A 17,558-nucleotide genomic window follows, 5' to 3' on the forward strand; every position below is an offset into this window, starting at 1 on the left:
TCCTTTGAAAGGGCACGGCCGATTTCCTTCCCCATCCTTCCGTCACCCGAGCTTGCGCTCCGTCTCTAATGACCTCGTTGTCGACGGGACGTTAAACACTAATTTCCTCCTCCTCCACTAGATGTGCCCAATGCTTACATTTTGGATACGTCATTCCACTGCATGGCAGATCGAAAATGAGGAAACTGTGGATGACCATTTCACAAAGGTTATCATTGTGAACAACCACATTTGTGTGTAAATAGTATGGAACTCCATGCTCCACATTCATTGGTTTGCCCAGAATTTAAAAAGAAAAGAAAGTACAAGAATATAAAATGATTGAACACCTAACATATACTGAGGCAAGGAAAAAATATGAAAAAATGCATCTAGTGGACATGATGATACAGCTATCACTCAGCCTTCCTCAACTTTTTTGAAACCAAATCTAACATGTGCTACAAGCCAAAGAAGAAGCAGACAGAACAAAAAATTATGAGGAGGAGAGATCTCCGCCCTTCTTGACGACCAATGTTACAGACCCAGCAGGAGCCTCCAAGCAGATACAGCAGGAGACACTTCATATACCTCAAACAGCACAATAGAGAAAGCTCCAATCCACCCATTCTTCCTCCCAAAATGTAACAGATGTACAATCAGATATTCAACAGTGGTGAAGACAGAGTAAGACGTTGGGACAAGGAACTGCCTGGTCAGCTTCTTACTCGGACCTGCTAACTTGAAAATCTACAAAAAAGAAACAGGTGCAGGAGAAAACAAAAGAAAAAGATCAAACAAGAGAACTAACTCATCGGTCGTGTCAAAATCAGAACTCTCCTTGTCAGCAGATGAACCTATAGACACTACCCCAACCACACAGGGCGCATTAGAAAACTTAGCAGATCATCATATTATCACCTTCATCTTCACTCACCATACTGACCCTTTATCAGGGGTTTTACAATGGAATACGATCGTCATTTCTGAACACCTACTTCTTGATTCATGTTCAGATTAGATTAGATTAGATTGTTCCATAGACCCAAAGATGAGATGATACTCATGGGTGTGGAACATGTCAGAAAGTATAACATAAAAAACCTAAAGCATTTGAATATAATACTTACTATCCTGATCATTTGTCAGGAGATTTTCAAAACAGGTGAATACATTACAGTGAACGGAAACTGCTAATATTTACAGAATTAATACACTGTCAGAATGAAACATTGTTACATACTTTCAATAACTTTACCTTACACAAAATACCTGATCTTTGACTGTTGTGACCAAGTGCTGTCAGAACTGAAATCTAAAATATTTTTACTTAAGCTGGTTTAACAGTCCCTGTTAAGATATTCATCTGTAGAGTACAAGGAGTTGCCTATCAAAAAGTCTTTCAAACTCTGTTTAAACCATGCTTTAGCTGAAACCAAGTTTTTAATGGTTGCTGGAAATGTATTGAAAAATTGTGTTCCTGAATATTGGACCTCGTTTTGGACCAAGGTGAGTGAGTTTAGATCTGTATGTAGATTTTTCGTATTCCTAGTATTGATACTATGTATTGAGCTATTGGTTGGAAAGATTAGATTAATACTAGTTCCATGGATCATGAATACGATATTTCGTAATGATGTGGAACGAGTCGAATTTTCCAATACATGACATAATTAGGTTAATTTAACAACATACTTAAGTTAATATAACAACTTTATTTTATTGTGTTTTTTTGTTTTTCTTTATTTTTTATTTTTCTTTATTTTTTTTTAATATTTTTTCTTTTTTGCTTAATTTATATCTAAAAATTCCTGTATGGAGTAGAAGGAGTTGTCAATCAGAAATTATTTTAATTTCTTCTTAAATACTTGTTGGTTATCTGTCAGACTTTTGATACTATTTGGTAAGTGACCAAAGACTTTAGTGCCAGTATAATTCACCCCTTTCTGTGCCAAAGTTAGATTTAATCTTGAATAGTGAAGATCATCCTTTCTCCTAGTATTGTAGTTATGCACACTGCTATTACTTTTGAATTGGGTTTGGTTGTTAATAACAAATTTCATAAGAGAGTATATATACTGAGAAGCTACTGTGAATATCCCTAGATCCTTAAATAAATGTCTGCAGGATGATCTTGGGTGGACTCCAGCTATTATTCTGATTACACGCTTTTGTGCAATAAATACTTTATTCCTCAGTGATGAATTACCCCAAAATATGATGCCATATGAAAGCAATGAGTGAAAATAGGCGTAGTAAGCTAATTTACTAAGATGTTTATCACCAAAATATGCAATGACCCTTATTGCATAAGTAGCTGAACTCAAACGTTTCAGCAGATCATCAATGTGTTTCTCCCAATTTAATCTCTCATCAATGGACACACCTAAAAATTTGCAATATTCTACTTTAGCTATATGCTTCTGATTAAGGTCTATATTTATTAATGGCGTCATACCATTCACTGTACGGAACTGTATGTACTGTGTCTTATCAAAATTCAGTGAGAGTCCGTTTACAAGGAACCACTTAGTAATTTTCTGAAAGACAGTATTGACAATTTCATCAGTTAATTCTTGTTTGTCAGGTGTGATTACTATACTTGTATCATCAGCAAGGAGAACTAACTTTGCCTCTTCATGAATATAGAATGGCAAGTCATTAATATATAATAAGAACAACAAAGGACCCAAGACTGACCCTTGTGGAACCCCATTCTTGATAGTTCCCCAGTTTGAGGAATGTGCTGATCTTTGCATGTTACGAGAACTACTTATTTCAACTTTCTGCACTCTTCCAGTTAGGTACGAATTAAACCATTTGTGCACTGTCCCACTCATGCCACAATACTTGAGCTTGTCTAGCAGAATTTCATGATTTACACAATCAAAAGCCTTTGAAAGATCACAAAAAATCCCAATGGGTGGTGTTCAGTTATTCAGATCATTCAAAATTTGACTGGTGAAAGCATATATGGCATTTTCTGTTGAAAAACCTTTCTGGAAACCAAACTGACATTTTGTTAGTACTTCATTTTTACAGATATGTGAAGCTACTCTTGAATACATTACTTTCTCAAAAATTTTGGATAAAGCTGTTAGAAAGGAGATTGGACGGTAATTGTTGACATCAGATCTATCCCCACACGGTGTTCAGAGAGGCAGATTATGTCAACTGGGTTGGGTGACTTTAATTCATCAATGCAATTACCTAGGACTGAGATACAACTTGGTGGAGATAAAATTTCTGGTGATTGGTGAAAATTTATAATTGATAGCTGTGATTGGTGATCCAATGTGCTAGAATTGTGCTGTTTAATTTCTTTCCTAAACTGAAGATTTGTTTCAATCCTGTCCTCTCGTAGAACTTGACATCTTTCTGTCTTACCTATCCTAAAAAAGGTGCTGCTCCAACACCTGTAACCACTGGTATTTTACCATTCATGGCAGTGCCTCCCCCCTTAAATTTCCTGCTATTACCCCAGCCAGTTTCCCCTTCCCTTTCCTGTTGAGATGTAGGCCGTGCCTGGTATAGTCCCACCTACTGAGATAATCAACAGGAACCACACCAATATGAGCCCCCGCACCCGACCCAAGCAGCCGTTCCAACTCCAAATTAACTCTCCCAACAGAAGAGTTCAAATGAGGCGTCTCAGGACAGATACAAATTCAACATTGGTGTGTCTCGATGCCGACGCAATCTTTACCAGGTCACACTCTATACTGTACCCAGGATCTCTGTCGATGCTGTTCCCTGGCCCTCCCACAATAACCACGGTGTCTTCCCTGGTAAATCCTTTACAGAGTGAACCTAAATCCTCTGTCACCTGATCCAGACTAGCACTTGGTTTGAAAAAATTTGTGACCTGGTATTCTGGTCCTAATTCCTCCTGCAGAAGTTGGCCTACACCTCTGGCATGAGAACTGCCTAACAACAAAACTTTCTTCCTTTTCGATGACTTTCCTACATTCTTTTTCAATTTCCTATTGAAAGTTTGTTGTGTCCTGTCTACACCTACCTCTGCTTGAGGCTCATCAGTTTCTAACTGAAGCAACAGGTCAAACTTATTTTTGACATTCACCACAAAACTGTCAGACTTAGTTCTAGGCCTGTTCCTTCTGCTACCTGTTGCCACTTCCCACCTCTCTTTGCCCTTCTCCCTCCTTAACCTGTCCAGATCTTCCCTAGCCTGATCTAGCTCAGCCTGAAGGGCAGCAATTTTCCCCTCCTGTTCCACTATCTTCCTATCTCTGCTGCAAATCCTACATAACCACTGATGAGCCTGATCCACTTTCCCAACACCCACGCCACTGCAATCCCCCCAGTGAAAAAAACTACTACATCCATCACACCAAACCCCGGAACTAACAATTCTACGGCAAGTCAGGCACTTCTCACTCATGGCAAAAATAATACTTTAGCTAGAATAAATCAATTAAATTACCGAAAATCAAAAAAGGCGTTACAAGAATTAAGCCTATTCACAAATGTATATAAGCAAGTTTCTGATTTAAAATTCCGCTGTTTTTCTGAGATCTGTATTAAAACAATGAAGGTATACGCTATTTATTATATATTTCACTCGATTGAATGAAAAAAAGGACAATTAAACGAGGTACTTTAACTTTGATTCTCCAAAAACGTTACGAGAATTAGGCCTATAAACAAATGTATATAGGCAAGTTTCTGATATAAAGTTACGCTGTTTTTCTGAAATCTGTATTAAAACAATGAAGTTATACGCTATTTACGGTAGTTTACTTATTTGTTACCGAGAAACTAGTTAAATTACCGTGAAACAAGAAACAAACACGTTTACAAAATTTAAGCCTAAGCGCGACTTCGCGTAGTTACGATCTTTTCGTGTTTTCTGAAAAAATACGCAAAGAAAAGTCAAACCTTCAATGGCAAGACTAAACGATACACTAATGCACGTATTTAATTTGTTGTCGGCGTTAAACTAAATTATACTCCTGTCTAAATCACTTAACTTTCTGGAAATGGTTTCTGGCGTCACTTACTCGGCGGCCATCTTGACAATAAGTATATATTACTTGCAACAAATTTTATTAAGGAATAAGTATACAGAGAAGCAGTGGTTAGAATACAGTTCCTTGAACAGCTTTCTACAAGATGTTTTCTTGAATTTACACCACAAATGATTATTATTACTCGCTTTTGCACTCTTAAAAACTTTTGCTCGGTTTGATGAGTTACTCCAGAATATGATTTCGTGTGACATAATAGAATGAAAGTAAGCAAAGTATGCAAACTTCTGTGAATTTAGATCTCCTATATCTGACATCATTATCACTGCAAAAACAGACTTGTTAAGGCGCTTCGAGAGTTCTGTGGTATGCCCTTTCCAACTGAACTTATTATAGAGTTGTAATCCCAGAAATTTAACACTGTCGACCTTTTGATGTGCATGTCTTCATATGTTATACACATGCTGGAAGGAGATATCTTACAGGTTCTAAACTGCATGTAGTGCATCTTTTCAAAGTTTAATGACAGTGAATTAGCTTTAAACCATTTATTAATGTCAGTGTAAATTTTAATAGCAGCTATTTCTAAATCTGCATTTGGCATTTGACTTGTTACTTATTGCAATGTTTGTATCATCTTAAAAACAACCCTTAGCATCTGGCAATGTAACATACAAGAGGGAGTGAATGTACACAGGAAAAAACAACGTACCCAAGATGGAACCTTGAGGAACACTACATGTAATTAATTTCCAGTGAGATGAAGTCTGATTACTTACTGAATGGGTATTTTGCAATGACACCCTTTGTTTGCTATTAGTTAGGTGAGACAAACCATTTCGCAGAATTGCCAGTGACGCCACAGTATTCTATTTTGCTTAAGAGAATGCTGTGATTCACACGGTCAAAGGGTTTTGACAAGTTACAGAAAATGCCAGTAGCCTTTAATTTGTTGGCCAATCAGTTATGTATGAGGGTTGGAACTTAAATAGTGGCAACTATTTATTCACAACCGATACAAAAGATTTACTTGTTGGCACCTGTTACTGTCTTTCGAAGTAGTCACCAGCTTTGTGTAGAACCCGTTGCCAGCAATGTTAAAGGCGTAGTATACCGTTAGCAGAGCCTGTTCTGTTCATGGTGGGAATGGGACAGTCTACTGCCTGTCAAATCTCTGGAACAGTTCTGAAGCGAAAATGCCACAAAGTGGTTCCTTCATCTACGGACTTAAGGACTTAAAGTCCGATGAGTATGGTGGATTGTACAGTACTTCCCAGTCCCATCGACCAAACAGAGCAACCACAGCTTGTGTTGCATGCGCTCGTGCATTGTCGTGCAAAATGATGGGTGGGTTGCGCAGAAAGTGTCGCCGCTTCTTTTGCAAAGTTGGTCGCAGGTGATGCTCCAAAAATGAACAGTAATACTGTGCATTGACGGTCTGCCGTGGAGGAATGTAACGCGTTATGATAACGCCATCACAGTCGTACACGAGAATCACCATAACTTTAGACCACTCGATTCGCACCATCAGCAGAACTGGCTCTGCTAACGGTATACTACACCTTCCACATCGCTGGTAACGGGTTCTACACAAAGCTGGTGGCCACTTTGAAGGACAGTGACAGGTGCAAACCTGTAACTCTTTTGTATCGGTTGTGTATAAGTAGTTGCCAATACTTTAAGTTCCAACCCTCGTACATTCTCACTGTAAGTGTAAATAGCTTTCTCTGTGTTGGAACCCTTAAGAAACCGAAACTGTGACTTGGACAGTATATTATTTGCAGTCAGATGCTTAAGGAGAAGCTTGAACACAGCCTTTCCAAATATTTTTGAAAAAGCCGGCAAAAGTGAAATTGGCCAATAGTTTATGGTATCTCTTTATCCCCCTTCTTGTGGAGAGGCTTAACCACAGCATATTTTAGTCTGTCCAGAAATGTTATGCTGATAAGAGATTGATTCCACAAATAACTTTAGACAGAACTCAACTATCATGAGCACTCTTTGATTAACTACATTGATATGTTATTGTACCCACTAGAATACTTACATTTTAAGGATTTTTTGATGAATGCAGACTAACCATGTAGTTTTCCTTATCGAGGACTTCTCCATTGCAACTATATCTGTGCTGGAAATCATAAGATTCTCATCTATTTTTAACTTTCTAGCAATTAATAGAAAGCTCTTCATATTCAATATGATTACATTGCTCTGCCAAATACAGTGAGATAACACTTCATAAGAAAGTGAATTCATGCATGGACAATGACATTAATAAGCTCTGTAAACTAATTAATAGAAAAATACCTTCACTGTGAGGCCATCAATCGTCAGTTCGGTAGACTGAGATGATGTCATCACAGCTATAGAACATACAAAAATAAATAGTAGTGGTAGTTACAAACACATTTTTGCCTTCACAAATTAAAATTAGTTTAAACTTTGGAAGCTAAAAATAGTCTGTTCATAGTGTTTGTGCTAAGTAATATTTCATATTATTCCATTTCGAAATGTCTTTAACCGTGACATAGTCCTAATGTTACTTAATCATTACCTTTCAATTACCCACAAAACACTGATTGTTGCAGTGTACCTGATCTTAGAGTATTTCGATCAAAGTTATACGAACATTGCCAAAATGTAACCATCTCTTCAATATGAATTTAAGTTTGTGAAGTATGTTATAGTCTCATTGTTTCCTCTACAATGTGTGGGTCAAAATGATCCAAAAGTGTCAAAACACACGTGCGTCAGTGGCAGGTGGTAGGAGAGGCTTGTGGCCTCGAGTAGCATTCCGCCCACTCTCTCTGCAGCTGTGGACGCAGTTGGATCATAGTCAGAGGTGAGTGAGTGTTTATTATTAACAAATAGTGAAAGAAATCGTGAGCTGGGTCAATATGATTGCATGTTGTATCATATGTTGTACTTGTTTCTTTATAGCCAATTTCATTTTTATAAAATTGTGTGAGTGAATCCGTGGTTTTCCTTTATTTTACATTTTGAAGCCCATCTGAATTGTTTCAGCCATGGCGAACAACACACGTTTCCTACCCGATGAAGAAATTCGACAAGAATTCAAAAGATTGACCAGTGCTAATTTTGATGATGTGGAACACATTCCTGAAGAATTATCTAGCACTGACGATAAAAATAATGCGACACAAAAAGACGTCAATGAACAAGAATGCCTTTGAAGTCCTTGCAGAAGACAACATTATATTGAAGCATCATTTTTACTCCACAAGATTCTTCAACCTTAACATCAGAAGCTGATGAACAGAGCTTAAACTTGATGCTGGGGGAGCCACTGTGGTGTTTATTCCCTGGTCATGTTGGTCTGATGGGAAATGAAGCCGCTGACACTGCTGCCAAGGCTGCAGTCCTCTCGTACCTCGGCCCACTAGTTCTTCCATTTCCTCCAGTGATCTCTGTGTTGCTTTCTGTCAGCAGGTGGTGACACTTCGGCATCACCACTGGTCTTCCCTTCATGGGGGGAAAGCTCCAGGGAACTAAACCTCTCCCAGTGGCTTGGATGACCTCCTCTAAGCCCTCTCGCTGAGAGATCATTTAGTTAGGTTGGGTATCTGGCACTCTCTTTTTTAATGATCACCATTTGTTAAATGGTGATCCCCCACCACATTGTGTTCATTGCTGTCAGCCTTTGAAGATTCGCCATTTCATTATGGAATTCACCCCCTCCCCTTTTTTTAAAAAAACAAACTTAGTTTCTCATTTATGTTTTCCATCTAAGTTATCGGCTGTTTTAGCAAACAAAGTTCGGGCTGTTGACCGCATGTTACTTTTTTATCAGTTGTAGCGATATGGCGAAGGACATTTAATCTTTAGTTCAGGACCTCCATTGTCTCTTTCTCCAAGTCCTATTTTTAGCTGTATTTCCTTCTGTCAATTGGGCTTAACATGTAACTGTTTTTAACTCCTTTTTTGTTTTTGTGTTCTATGGTTCTGACATGGGCGCGTATGACAGTAGTTGTTGTTGCACCCTAAAACAAAAGAAAACTTCATGTTGGGCAATGAAGAAAAACTATCTGTACTGATGTCACTCTTTTACCGTCCAGAAAAGTCAGATCCCATCAAGGAACATCATTACTCACTTACTTAGTGCCAAAGGAGATGCTCTGAACCTGGTAGGTGAGTTAAAATTGTTATCCTTATTCATAAACCAAGCCAAGAGTGTTCAGTTTGCTAATGGACAAATTGAATGCAGTAAAGCTTAATACAAATCTGACCAGTGGTATATGGGACCTACAGGTGCCACTAAATTGAAATCTTTACTTGGCCTTCTGTTTTTTAATGGTGTTAAGAGGAATTCAATCCAGTGTGTGCCAATTTTGTGATCATTTCTGTTGAAAAACAGATTTGTGTTCCTAATTTGCTGCCTAAGATTTGACTCGTAAGCATCCCAAGCAGAATGAAAAAAGGAAAATGAAAAATGTGCAGCATTTCTGGAATTTGGGGAGTTGTTCAACCAAAATTGTTCTGTATATTATACTGCTGCAGAATATGTGACAGCAGATGAAATAATTCTCAGTCTCAGGGTTAAATGCCCCTTCAAGATGTACATTCCAGCAAAACCTGAATGGGATGAAAATTTTTTCACTCTGGGTTGAAAGAAGCACCACCTTCTGTTCAGGTATCTCATAAATAAGGAAAGGAACAATAACTTGACAAAGTTTATCACCTACCCAATATGTTCTTCTGCTGAGACAACCTCTCCATCTTCCATTTGTGACAACTGGTTTTCATCTGTAGAACTTTATGATGAGCTCTGTAAATGCAAGATCACCATGGTTGGTACACTGTGGGGGGGGGGGGGGGTTATGAAATTCCTCTAGGACTCGTTGCAACCAAAGGCATATCATTGGGAACTTGTATGTTTTATTTAGCAGCTTGTCAGGATGTTAGTTTCATACCACCAGAAAAGAAAGTGGTTCTACTATAATTGCTACACACTACTATATCTGTGAACACAGACACCAAAAACATGATATTGTTGAAATTTACAACTCCACAGAAGGTGGAGTTCATGTTTTCAGCAAGTTGTGTCACAGCTATCCAACAAAAAGAGTTGCTAGAAGATGGCCAGTGCACTATTTCTACGGGGTCACTGGATGCTGCAGAAATAAATGCCTTCATACTGCATCGGATAAATATTGCATGACACAAGGTAGCCGATCCAATTTTATGAATTTGTTGACATTCACATTGCTTTACCCCTCATGAAACCTGAGGGTAACCAGTGAAAGGCTACCCAGAAATATACAAACTTAAATAAGAGGAGTTCTAGGGCTTCCAGAGCCTGGTGAAACTGCCCCTCCCCCCCACCCATCGGAGCCACCAAGGAGCCAGAAAGAGATGCTGTCAGTACACAAACGACAGAAAAACACACAATTCCTGGGAGTCCTGTGGCTTTCCAGTTTGTAGTCTACATGAGAAAATTAATTGGCTATGCTTTCGATTTGAACCAGAGTAAGTGTTCGAAGACTGAAGAATATATAACTTACCTAATCTAGTTGTACCTAGTCATTTACATATGTTGACATAGTTGTTAAGTAATGTTTGCTTTCTTTGTAATATAATTTTGCTTATGTCTTTATGTTACACAGTTGTTACTTTTTTCTTTGTGATTCTGTGTATCATTTGTAAATTTACATTATTTATTTTGAATTTTATAAGATTGTATAATTTTAGACTAAGTTTTCATGTAATTTTGAAAAATATTTCATAGGAGGTGGAAACTTTTTTTTTTTTTTCCAAAAAGTTTTTGGGTTTTCAACATTTTTTTAGACTTGCATTTTATAGTATGTTTTTTGGCATTTATTTCTTAACAATTGGGCTTTGTTTCTCCAAAACATTTAATAAAATTGTATATTTAAAAAAGTGTACTTAAATGTTGAAAACGACACATTACCTAAAAAATGAGTTGCGTTAAAAATACGCAACATTGTCCTGGAGTTTAGAAGGTTAGAATGGTTTGATCATGCACTTTTTTACATTGCCTCTGTTTCTCTCTGTACACTATGTGATCAAAAGTATCTGGACACCCCTAAAAACATACTTTTTCATATCAGATGCATTGTGATGCCACCTATTTTCAGGTACTCCACATCAGCGACCTCAGTAGTCATTAGACATCATGAGAGAGCACAATGGGGCATTCCGCGGAACTCACTGACTTTGAAAGTGGTCAGGTAATTGGGTATTACTTGTATCATATGTCTGTATGCGAGATTTCCACACTCCTAAGCTTCCCTAGGTCCACTGTTTCCGATGTAATAGCGAAGTGGAAACGTGAAGGGACACACACAGCACAAATGTGTACAGGCTGACCTCGTCTGTTGGCTGACAGAGACCGCCTACAGTTGAAGAGGGTCGTAATGTGTAATAGGCAGACATGTATCCAGACCATCACATAGGAATTCCAAGATGCATCGGGATCCACTGCAAGTACTATGACAGTTAGGCGGCAGGTGAGAAAAATTGGAAACACCCCCCCCCCCCTTGCGGGTCCGGGGGTAAGAATAGTCCCAGTATTTCTGTCTGTCATAAGAGGCGACTAAAAGGAGTCTCCAATGTTTCAGCTTTTCTGTGGTGGTCCCCTCTCAGGTTTGACCTCCACCTTTTCCAAATTTCTGTTGATAGTGTGTGTGCTAGTTGGGGAAGGACACCTTACGTGGTGTTTTTTGTTTGTCCATCATGCACCAAGATCTTGCATGCTACTTATTGTCATGTAAGGCCTGAAAGGCTCAGTCCCTCCTGCGGCCCTTTGCCGATGCCTTCTTTCCATCCTTGCTGCATTTCACGGGTCTGACATAGTGTATACCGATGGTTGCTGGTCGAGCTGGTTATGCTTTTACTCTTGGGATCAATCTGAACAATGCTCCTTGCTGGATGTCTGCAGTGATTTCACTGCAGAGCTGGTAGCCATATCTCGTGCCCTAGAGTATATCCGCTACTGCTCACACGAGTCCTTCGTCATCTGTAGTGACTCCCTGAACGGTTAACAGGCTATCGACCGGTGTTTCACTCGCTCTCATTTGGTGATGGCTATCCAGGAGTCCACCCATACTCTTGCCCATTGTGGCCGCCGCTCCGTGGTTTTTGATCTCCAGCCAATATTGCGGCAGAAAGTCCTGAATGGCGCACCCTGCCTTCACCCAACAAACTTTGGATTCTCAAGGAGACTACAGGAGTGTGGCACTCCTCCATGTAAGCCTTTCACAAGGACTCAGTTGCTCTCTGCCGGCTAAGCATTGGCCACACCTGGTTGACGCATGGTCATTTATTGTGCTGCGAGAACCCACCTCTATGTCGCTGGATCAGCGTTGACAGTGGTAGACATCTTGTCCGCTTTTCACTGTGCTCAGGCAGACGTTTGTGGTGCCTGATACACTCCCTGAACTTTTAATCAATGACATTGCAATGGCAGGCTTAGTTTTGAGTTTTATTTGAGCAGGGGGATTTTATCGCTCAATCTGAGAGTTTGTCTCTCTTTGTGTGTTGCATCTGGCCTTTGGCCTACGGTTTTAAATTGGGTTTTTTTTTGTGTCTCTTGGTGGTTGGCTTTTCCTTTTCTTGTTTCCATGGTCATGCTCTGTGTGCTTTTATTTCCTTTTGGCTGGTCTTTGTCTGTGTCTTTCTTGTTCTGTATCGCCCCTTGTCCTCTCCGTTGTTTGTTTTTATTCCTTGTGGACGTTTCATGGAAGTGGAAAATAGGTACCGATGACCTTTGCAGTCTGGTCCCTTCAACCCCACAAGCCAACCAACCAGAAAACTTGGATTTAATTGTCAAGCAGCTGCTCATAAGCCACACATCACACCAGTAAATGTCCTACAAAGCCTCGCTTGCTGTAAGGAGTGTAAACATTGGACAATTAAACAGTGGAAAAGCGTTGTGTGGAGTGACGAATCACTGTACACAATATGGTGAGCCAATGGCAGGGTATGGGTATGGTGAATGCCCGTTGAACATTTACCGTGTGAAATGCCAACAGTACAATTCGGAGATGTTGGTGTTAGGGTGTGGTCATGTTTTTCATGGAGGGGTGGGGGGGTTTACACCCCTTGTTGTTCTGCATGGCATTAACAAAGCATAGGCCTACATTGATGTTTTAAGCACCTTCTTGCTTCCCACTGTTCAAGAGCAATTCAGGGATGGCGATTGCATCTTTCAACAACATCTAGAGCCTGTTCCTAATGCACGACCTGTGGCGGAGTGTTTACACAACAATAACATCCGTGTAATGGACTAACCTGCACAGAGTCCTGACCTGAATCCTATAGAACACCTTTGGGATGTTTTGGAATGCCGAATTTGTGCCAGACCTCACCGAGTGACATTGATACCTCTCCTCAGTGCAGCACTCCATGAAGAATGGGCTGCCATTCCCCAAGAAACCTTCCAGCACCTGATTGAACGTATGCCTGTGAGACTGGAAGCTGTCATCAAGGCTAATGGTGAGCCAAACCTATTGAATTCCAGCTTTACCGATGGAGGGCACACGAAATTGTAAATTATTTTCAGCCAGATGTCTGGATACTTTTGGTCACATAGTGTAGGTGGACTAGCTGCAATGGGGCTGCTAAATCAGTTGCACCTCTAGTTTAACTGTCAATTCCTCATTTAAACAGGATTACTATTCATCATGTAATAATGGTCATTGGACATGAAGTAATTAGCAGTTCCTGTTACATATTGATTGTTGCCATAACTTCATCCAGAAGCCATCATGCATGCACTACATCTCGGGCAGTCCTTTGGAAATAAGTTCTAACAGACAGATAAGAGAAAGGTTTCCACAGTGGAAACTACCGAATATGGAAAGAAGGAGCATAGGCCTGGTATGAAGAAAGAAAGACTAGGAATGTCAAAACTGAAGAAAGAAAAATAGTATATCCAAAAGAGAGATACCCATCTCATCCATCACCCCTCAGGGTCCCTCCCTGGGAGGTACTTCACCAGTGAGCTGGGGGAAAATAGTATATCCAAAAGAGAGATACCCATCTCATCCATCATCCCTCAGGGTCCCTCCCTGGGAGGTACTTCACCAGTGAGCTGGGGGACGAAGGTGTTTGCCAATCCTACAGTATGGTCACCACCATATTCACCTCCACAAGCCCCAAAAAATATATCTAACACCCTACTATTGACAGCTTACAGAAAGCATAGCAACACAAACAGTAACCTCCTCCCATTAGCTGAAATTCTGAGAAATTCTGGCTTAGGAACAATAAGTCTTACTTGCTCTACATTGGATTCAAACGAGACGAGGTAAGCAGGTAGCTAACCTACTTACTGTAAGTTAAACTAACAGCCCCTAAAAATATATGTGAACTCGACCATGCAACTGAACAAATCAAAAATGATATAATTTATGATAGTACAAAAACTCTTCACGAACAAGGTTACTTTGAACCATGAGAAAAGGATACAAAACTGTACAGAACATCTTAAGGTACAGTTGCGAAATAGGTATACATCTCAAGTCATATGTATCCATTTGCTTTTAGTAGTAGATTACAATATTATGAGAAATCAAACACTGGAAACTACAGGTCAGAATATCAACAGTGTAGGAAAACATAGATTGCTACTTACCATAAAGATAACATGCTAAGTTCCAGATAGGCACAGTTGAAAGACACTTATGCATAAGCTTTCAGCCACAGCCTTCATCGGGAAAAGAGAAACACACAGTATTCACTCACACAAGCAAGCACCTCATACACATGATCGCCAACTCCAGCAGCTCGGGCCAGACTGCAACTATCACATTGGTTGGTAGAAGAAATCTGGAGGGGATGGGGAAGGGGAATGGGAGCAGGTAGCAGTGTATGGGTGGGGGAAGAGAGGAGCACTGTCTGGCAGAGTGTGCAGGGACTGGAATGGCAACAGTTGCTGTGTCAGGAGGTTGTGGGGCAGGGAGTTAGGGAAAATAGAGTGAAAAAGGAGAGGAACAGGGAAAGAGTAATGGGTACATTGGCAGAGGGTGACAAACAAAGAATGTGGGATGTGAGAATGGGGTGGTAGAACACAGGGATAGGAACTGTTGGGTAGAGGGTGTGGGGACAGTATGTTACTGTAGATTGAGGCTGGGATAATTACAGGGGTGGAGAATGTGTTGTAAGGAACACTCCCATCTGCACAGTTCAGTAAGGCCATTGGTGGAGGGAGTGATCAGATGGCTCGAGTATAGAAGCGGCCATTTAAATCAAGGATGTTATGTTCAGCTGCATGTTGTGCCACAGGGTTGTCTACTTTGCTATAGGCTGCCCATCTTTCTCCGCTCGTCTCCTTTTTCGCAAAATTTTCCCCATCTCCCTGCCCCACAACCTCCTGATGCTGTACCTGTTGTCATTCTAATTCCTGGAAACTACACCAGACAATGCTCCTCTCTTCTCTCACCTGTACACTGCTATCCGTTACCCTTCCCTGCCCCCTCCAGATTGCTCATTTCATCCCACGTGATAGTTGCTTTCTGGCCCAAGCTGACAGAGTTGGTCATGTGTGCGTGAGGTGTGCTTGCTTGCGTGAGTGAATGTTGTGCATTTCTCTTTTTCCACCAGAGGCTGTGGACAAAAGCTTATGTGTAGGTGTCTTTTAATTGTGCCTGTCTGCAACATAGTGTGTTATCTTTATGGTAAGTAGCAATCCATCTCTTCCTTTGTTGTAAATACACTGTATCGTCAAAGAAACTGGTATAGGCATGCATATTCAAATACAGAGATGCAGTCAGCAATGCCTATGTAAGACACCAAGTGTTTGGTGCATTTGTTATATCAGTTACTGCTGCTACAGTATCAGGTTGTCAAGATTTAAGTGAGATTGAATATGGTGTTATAGTCAGCACATGAGTGATGAGACACAGCAACTCCGAGGTAGAGATGAAGTGGGGATTTTCCATTATGACTGTTTCACAAGTGTACTGTGAATATCAGTGTGTTTTATCAAACATCAAATCTCCAACATCACTGCGGCCAGAAAAAGATCCTGCAAGAACAGGACCAACAATAACTGAAGAGAATCGTTCAACTTCAAAAAGTGCAACCCTTCCGCAAAGTGCTGCAGATTACAATGCTGGGCCATCAAAAAGTGTCTGCATGTGAACAGTCCAATGAAACATTATCGATAAGGGCTTTTGGAGCTGAAGGCCCATTCGTGTACCCGGGATGAGTGTATAACACAGAGCTTTACACCTCGCCTGGGTCCATCAGCACCAACATTGGACTGTTGATGACTGGAATTATGTTGCCTGGTCAGGCGAGTCTCACGTCAAATTGTATCGAGATGATGGACGTGTTTGGGTATTGAGACAACCTCGTGAATCCATGGACCCTGCATGTCAGCAGCGGGATGTTGTAGCCGGTGGAGGCTTTGTAGTGATGTGAGGCATCTGCGTTTGGAGTGATATGGGACCCCTGATATGTCTAGATACGTCTCTGACAGGTGACACGTACATAAGTCTCCTGTCTGATCACCTGCGTCCATGTCTATTGTGCATTCCAATGGACTTAGGCAATTCCAGCAGGACGATGTGACACCCCTTATGTCTATAATTGCTACAGAGCAGCTCCAGGAACACACTTCTGAATTTAAACACTTCCACTGGCCATCGAAATCCCACACATGAACATTATTGATCATTTATGGGATGCCTTGCAACTTACTGTTCATAAGAAATCTCCACCCCCTCATACTCTTACAGACTTATGGACAGTCCTGCAGGAGTCATGGTGTCAGTTCTCTCCAGCACTACTTCAGACATTAGTCGAGCCCATGCCACCTCGTGTTGCTGCATTTATGTGTGGTCGCACGGGGCCTACACAGTATTAGGCAGGTGTACCAGTTTCTTTGGCTCTTCAGTATATTATGAGAAAGATAGATTGCTACTCACCACATTGGAGGCATTACATCACAGACAGGTACTGTGCAAAGACTGCTAAACATTTATGCTTTTGGATAGAAACATACTTCTTCAGGACACACATTCACACAAGCATAACTCACACACACATGGTCTCTGTCTCCAGTCAATTTAAGTTGAGCAACAGCAGCCGGGGACAGTGGCCATGTATGCGGGAGTAGTGCTTGCTTGCTTGCTTGCCTGTGTGTGTGTGTGTGTGTGTGTGTGTGTGTGTGTGTGTGTGTGTGTGTGTGTTCACACTTCTGAAGAAGGGCTTTTTGTATGAAAGTTTAAATGGTCAGCAATCTTTTCATTGTGGCTGTATGTGACTCGACGCCTCCCACAAATGCCCCTTAAAATTGCCTCAGCATGCTGCAGCGTATCATCAAATGTATTTTCGTTTGATTGTCTATCTCTCAAATGAAGATTACAAATGTGCCTTGTAGCTTGAAGATAATGTTGAGCACATACTCAAGTGAGAAACTACATCCCGTTGCAGAAAGTATCTGTGTTGTGGGTGACATGTTGTCTTTTCATTCTGAACAAACAATTTGGATTATTTAAAGTGCGTTCTGTTTTATAACAGTTTCGAGTTGTGTTTATAGACACATTTGTCCGACAGCACGTGGCTTCCTTTAAGAAGCATTCAGGCATCTGCAGGTGAAGACAG

The 17,558-nt window shown here is 40.5% G+C and overlaps 1 protein-coding gene across 3 annotated transcripts in view; it reads left to right on the forward strand.

Annotated features, from left to right (window-relative positions):
- LOC126261783 (E3 ubiquitin-protein ligase RNF185-like) overlaps window positions 1-17,558 on the forward strand; it is a 69,382-nt gene that overhangs the window by 25,361 nt on the left and 26,463 nt on the right. The window lies entirely within an intron of this gene.

This window comes from Schistocerca nitens, chromosome 1 (assembly GCF_023898315.1).
Source record: "Schistocerca nitens isolate TAMUIC-IGC-003100 chromosome 1, iqSchNite1.1, whole genome shotgun sequence".
Classification (NCBI taxonomy): Eukaryota; Metazoa; Arthropoda; class Insecta; order Orthoptera; family Acrididae; genus Schistocerca; species Schistocerca nitens.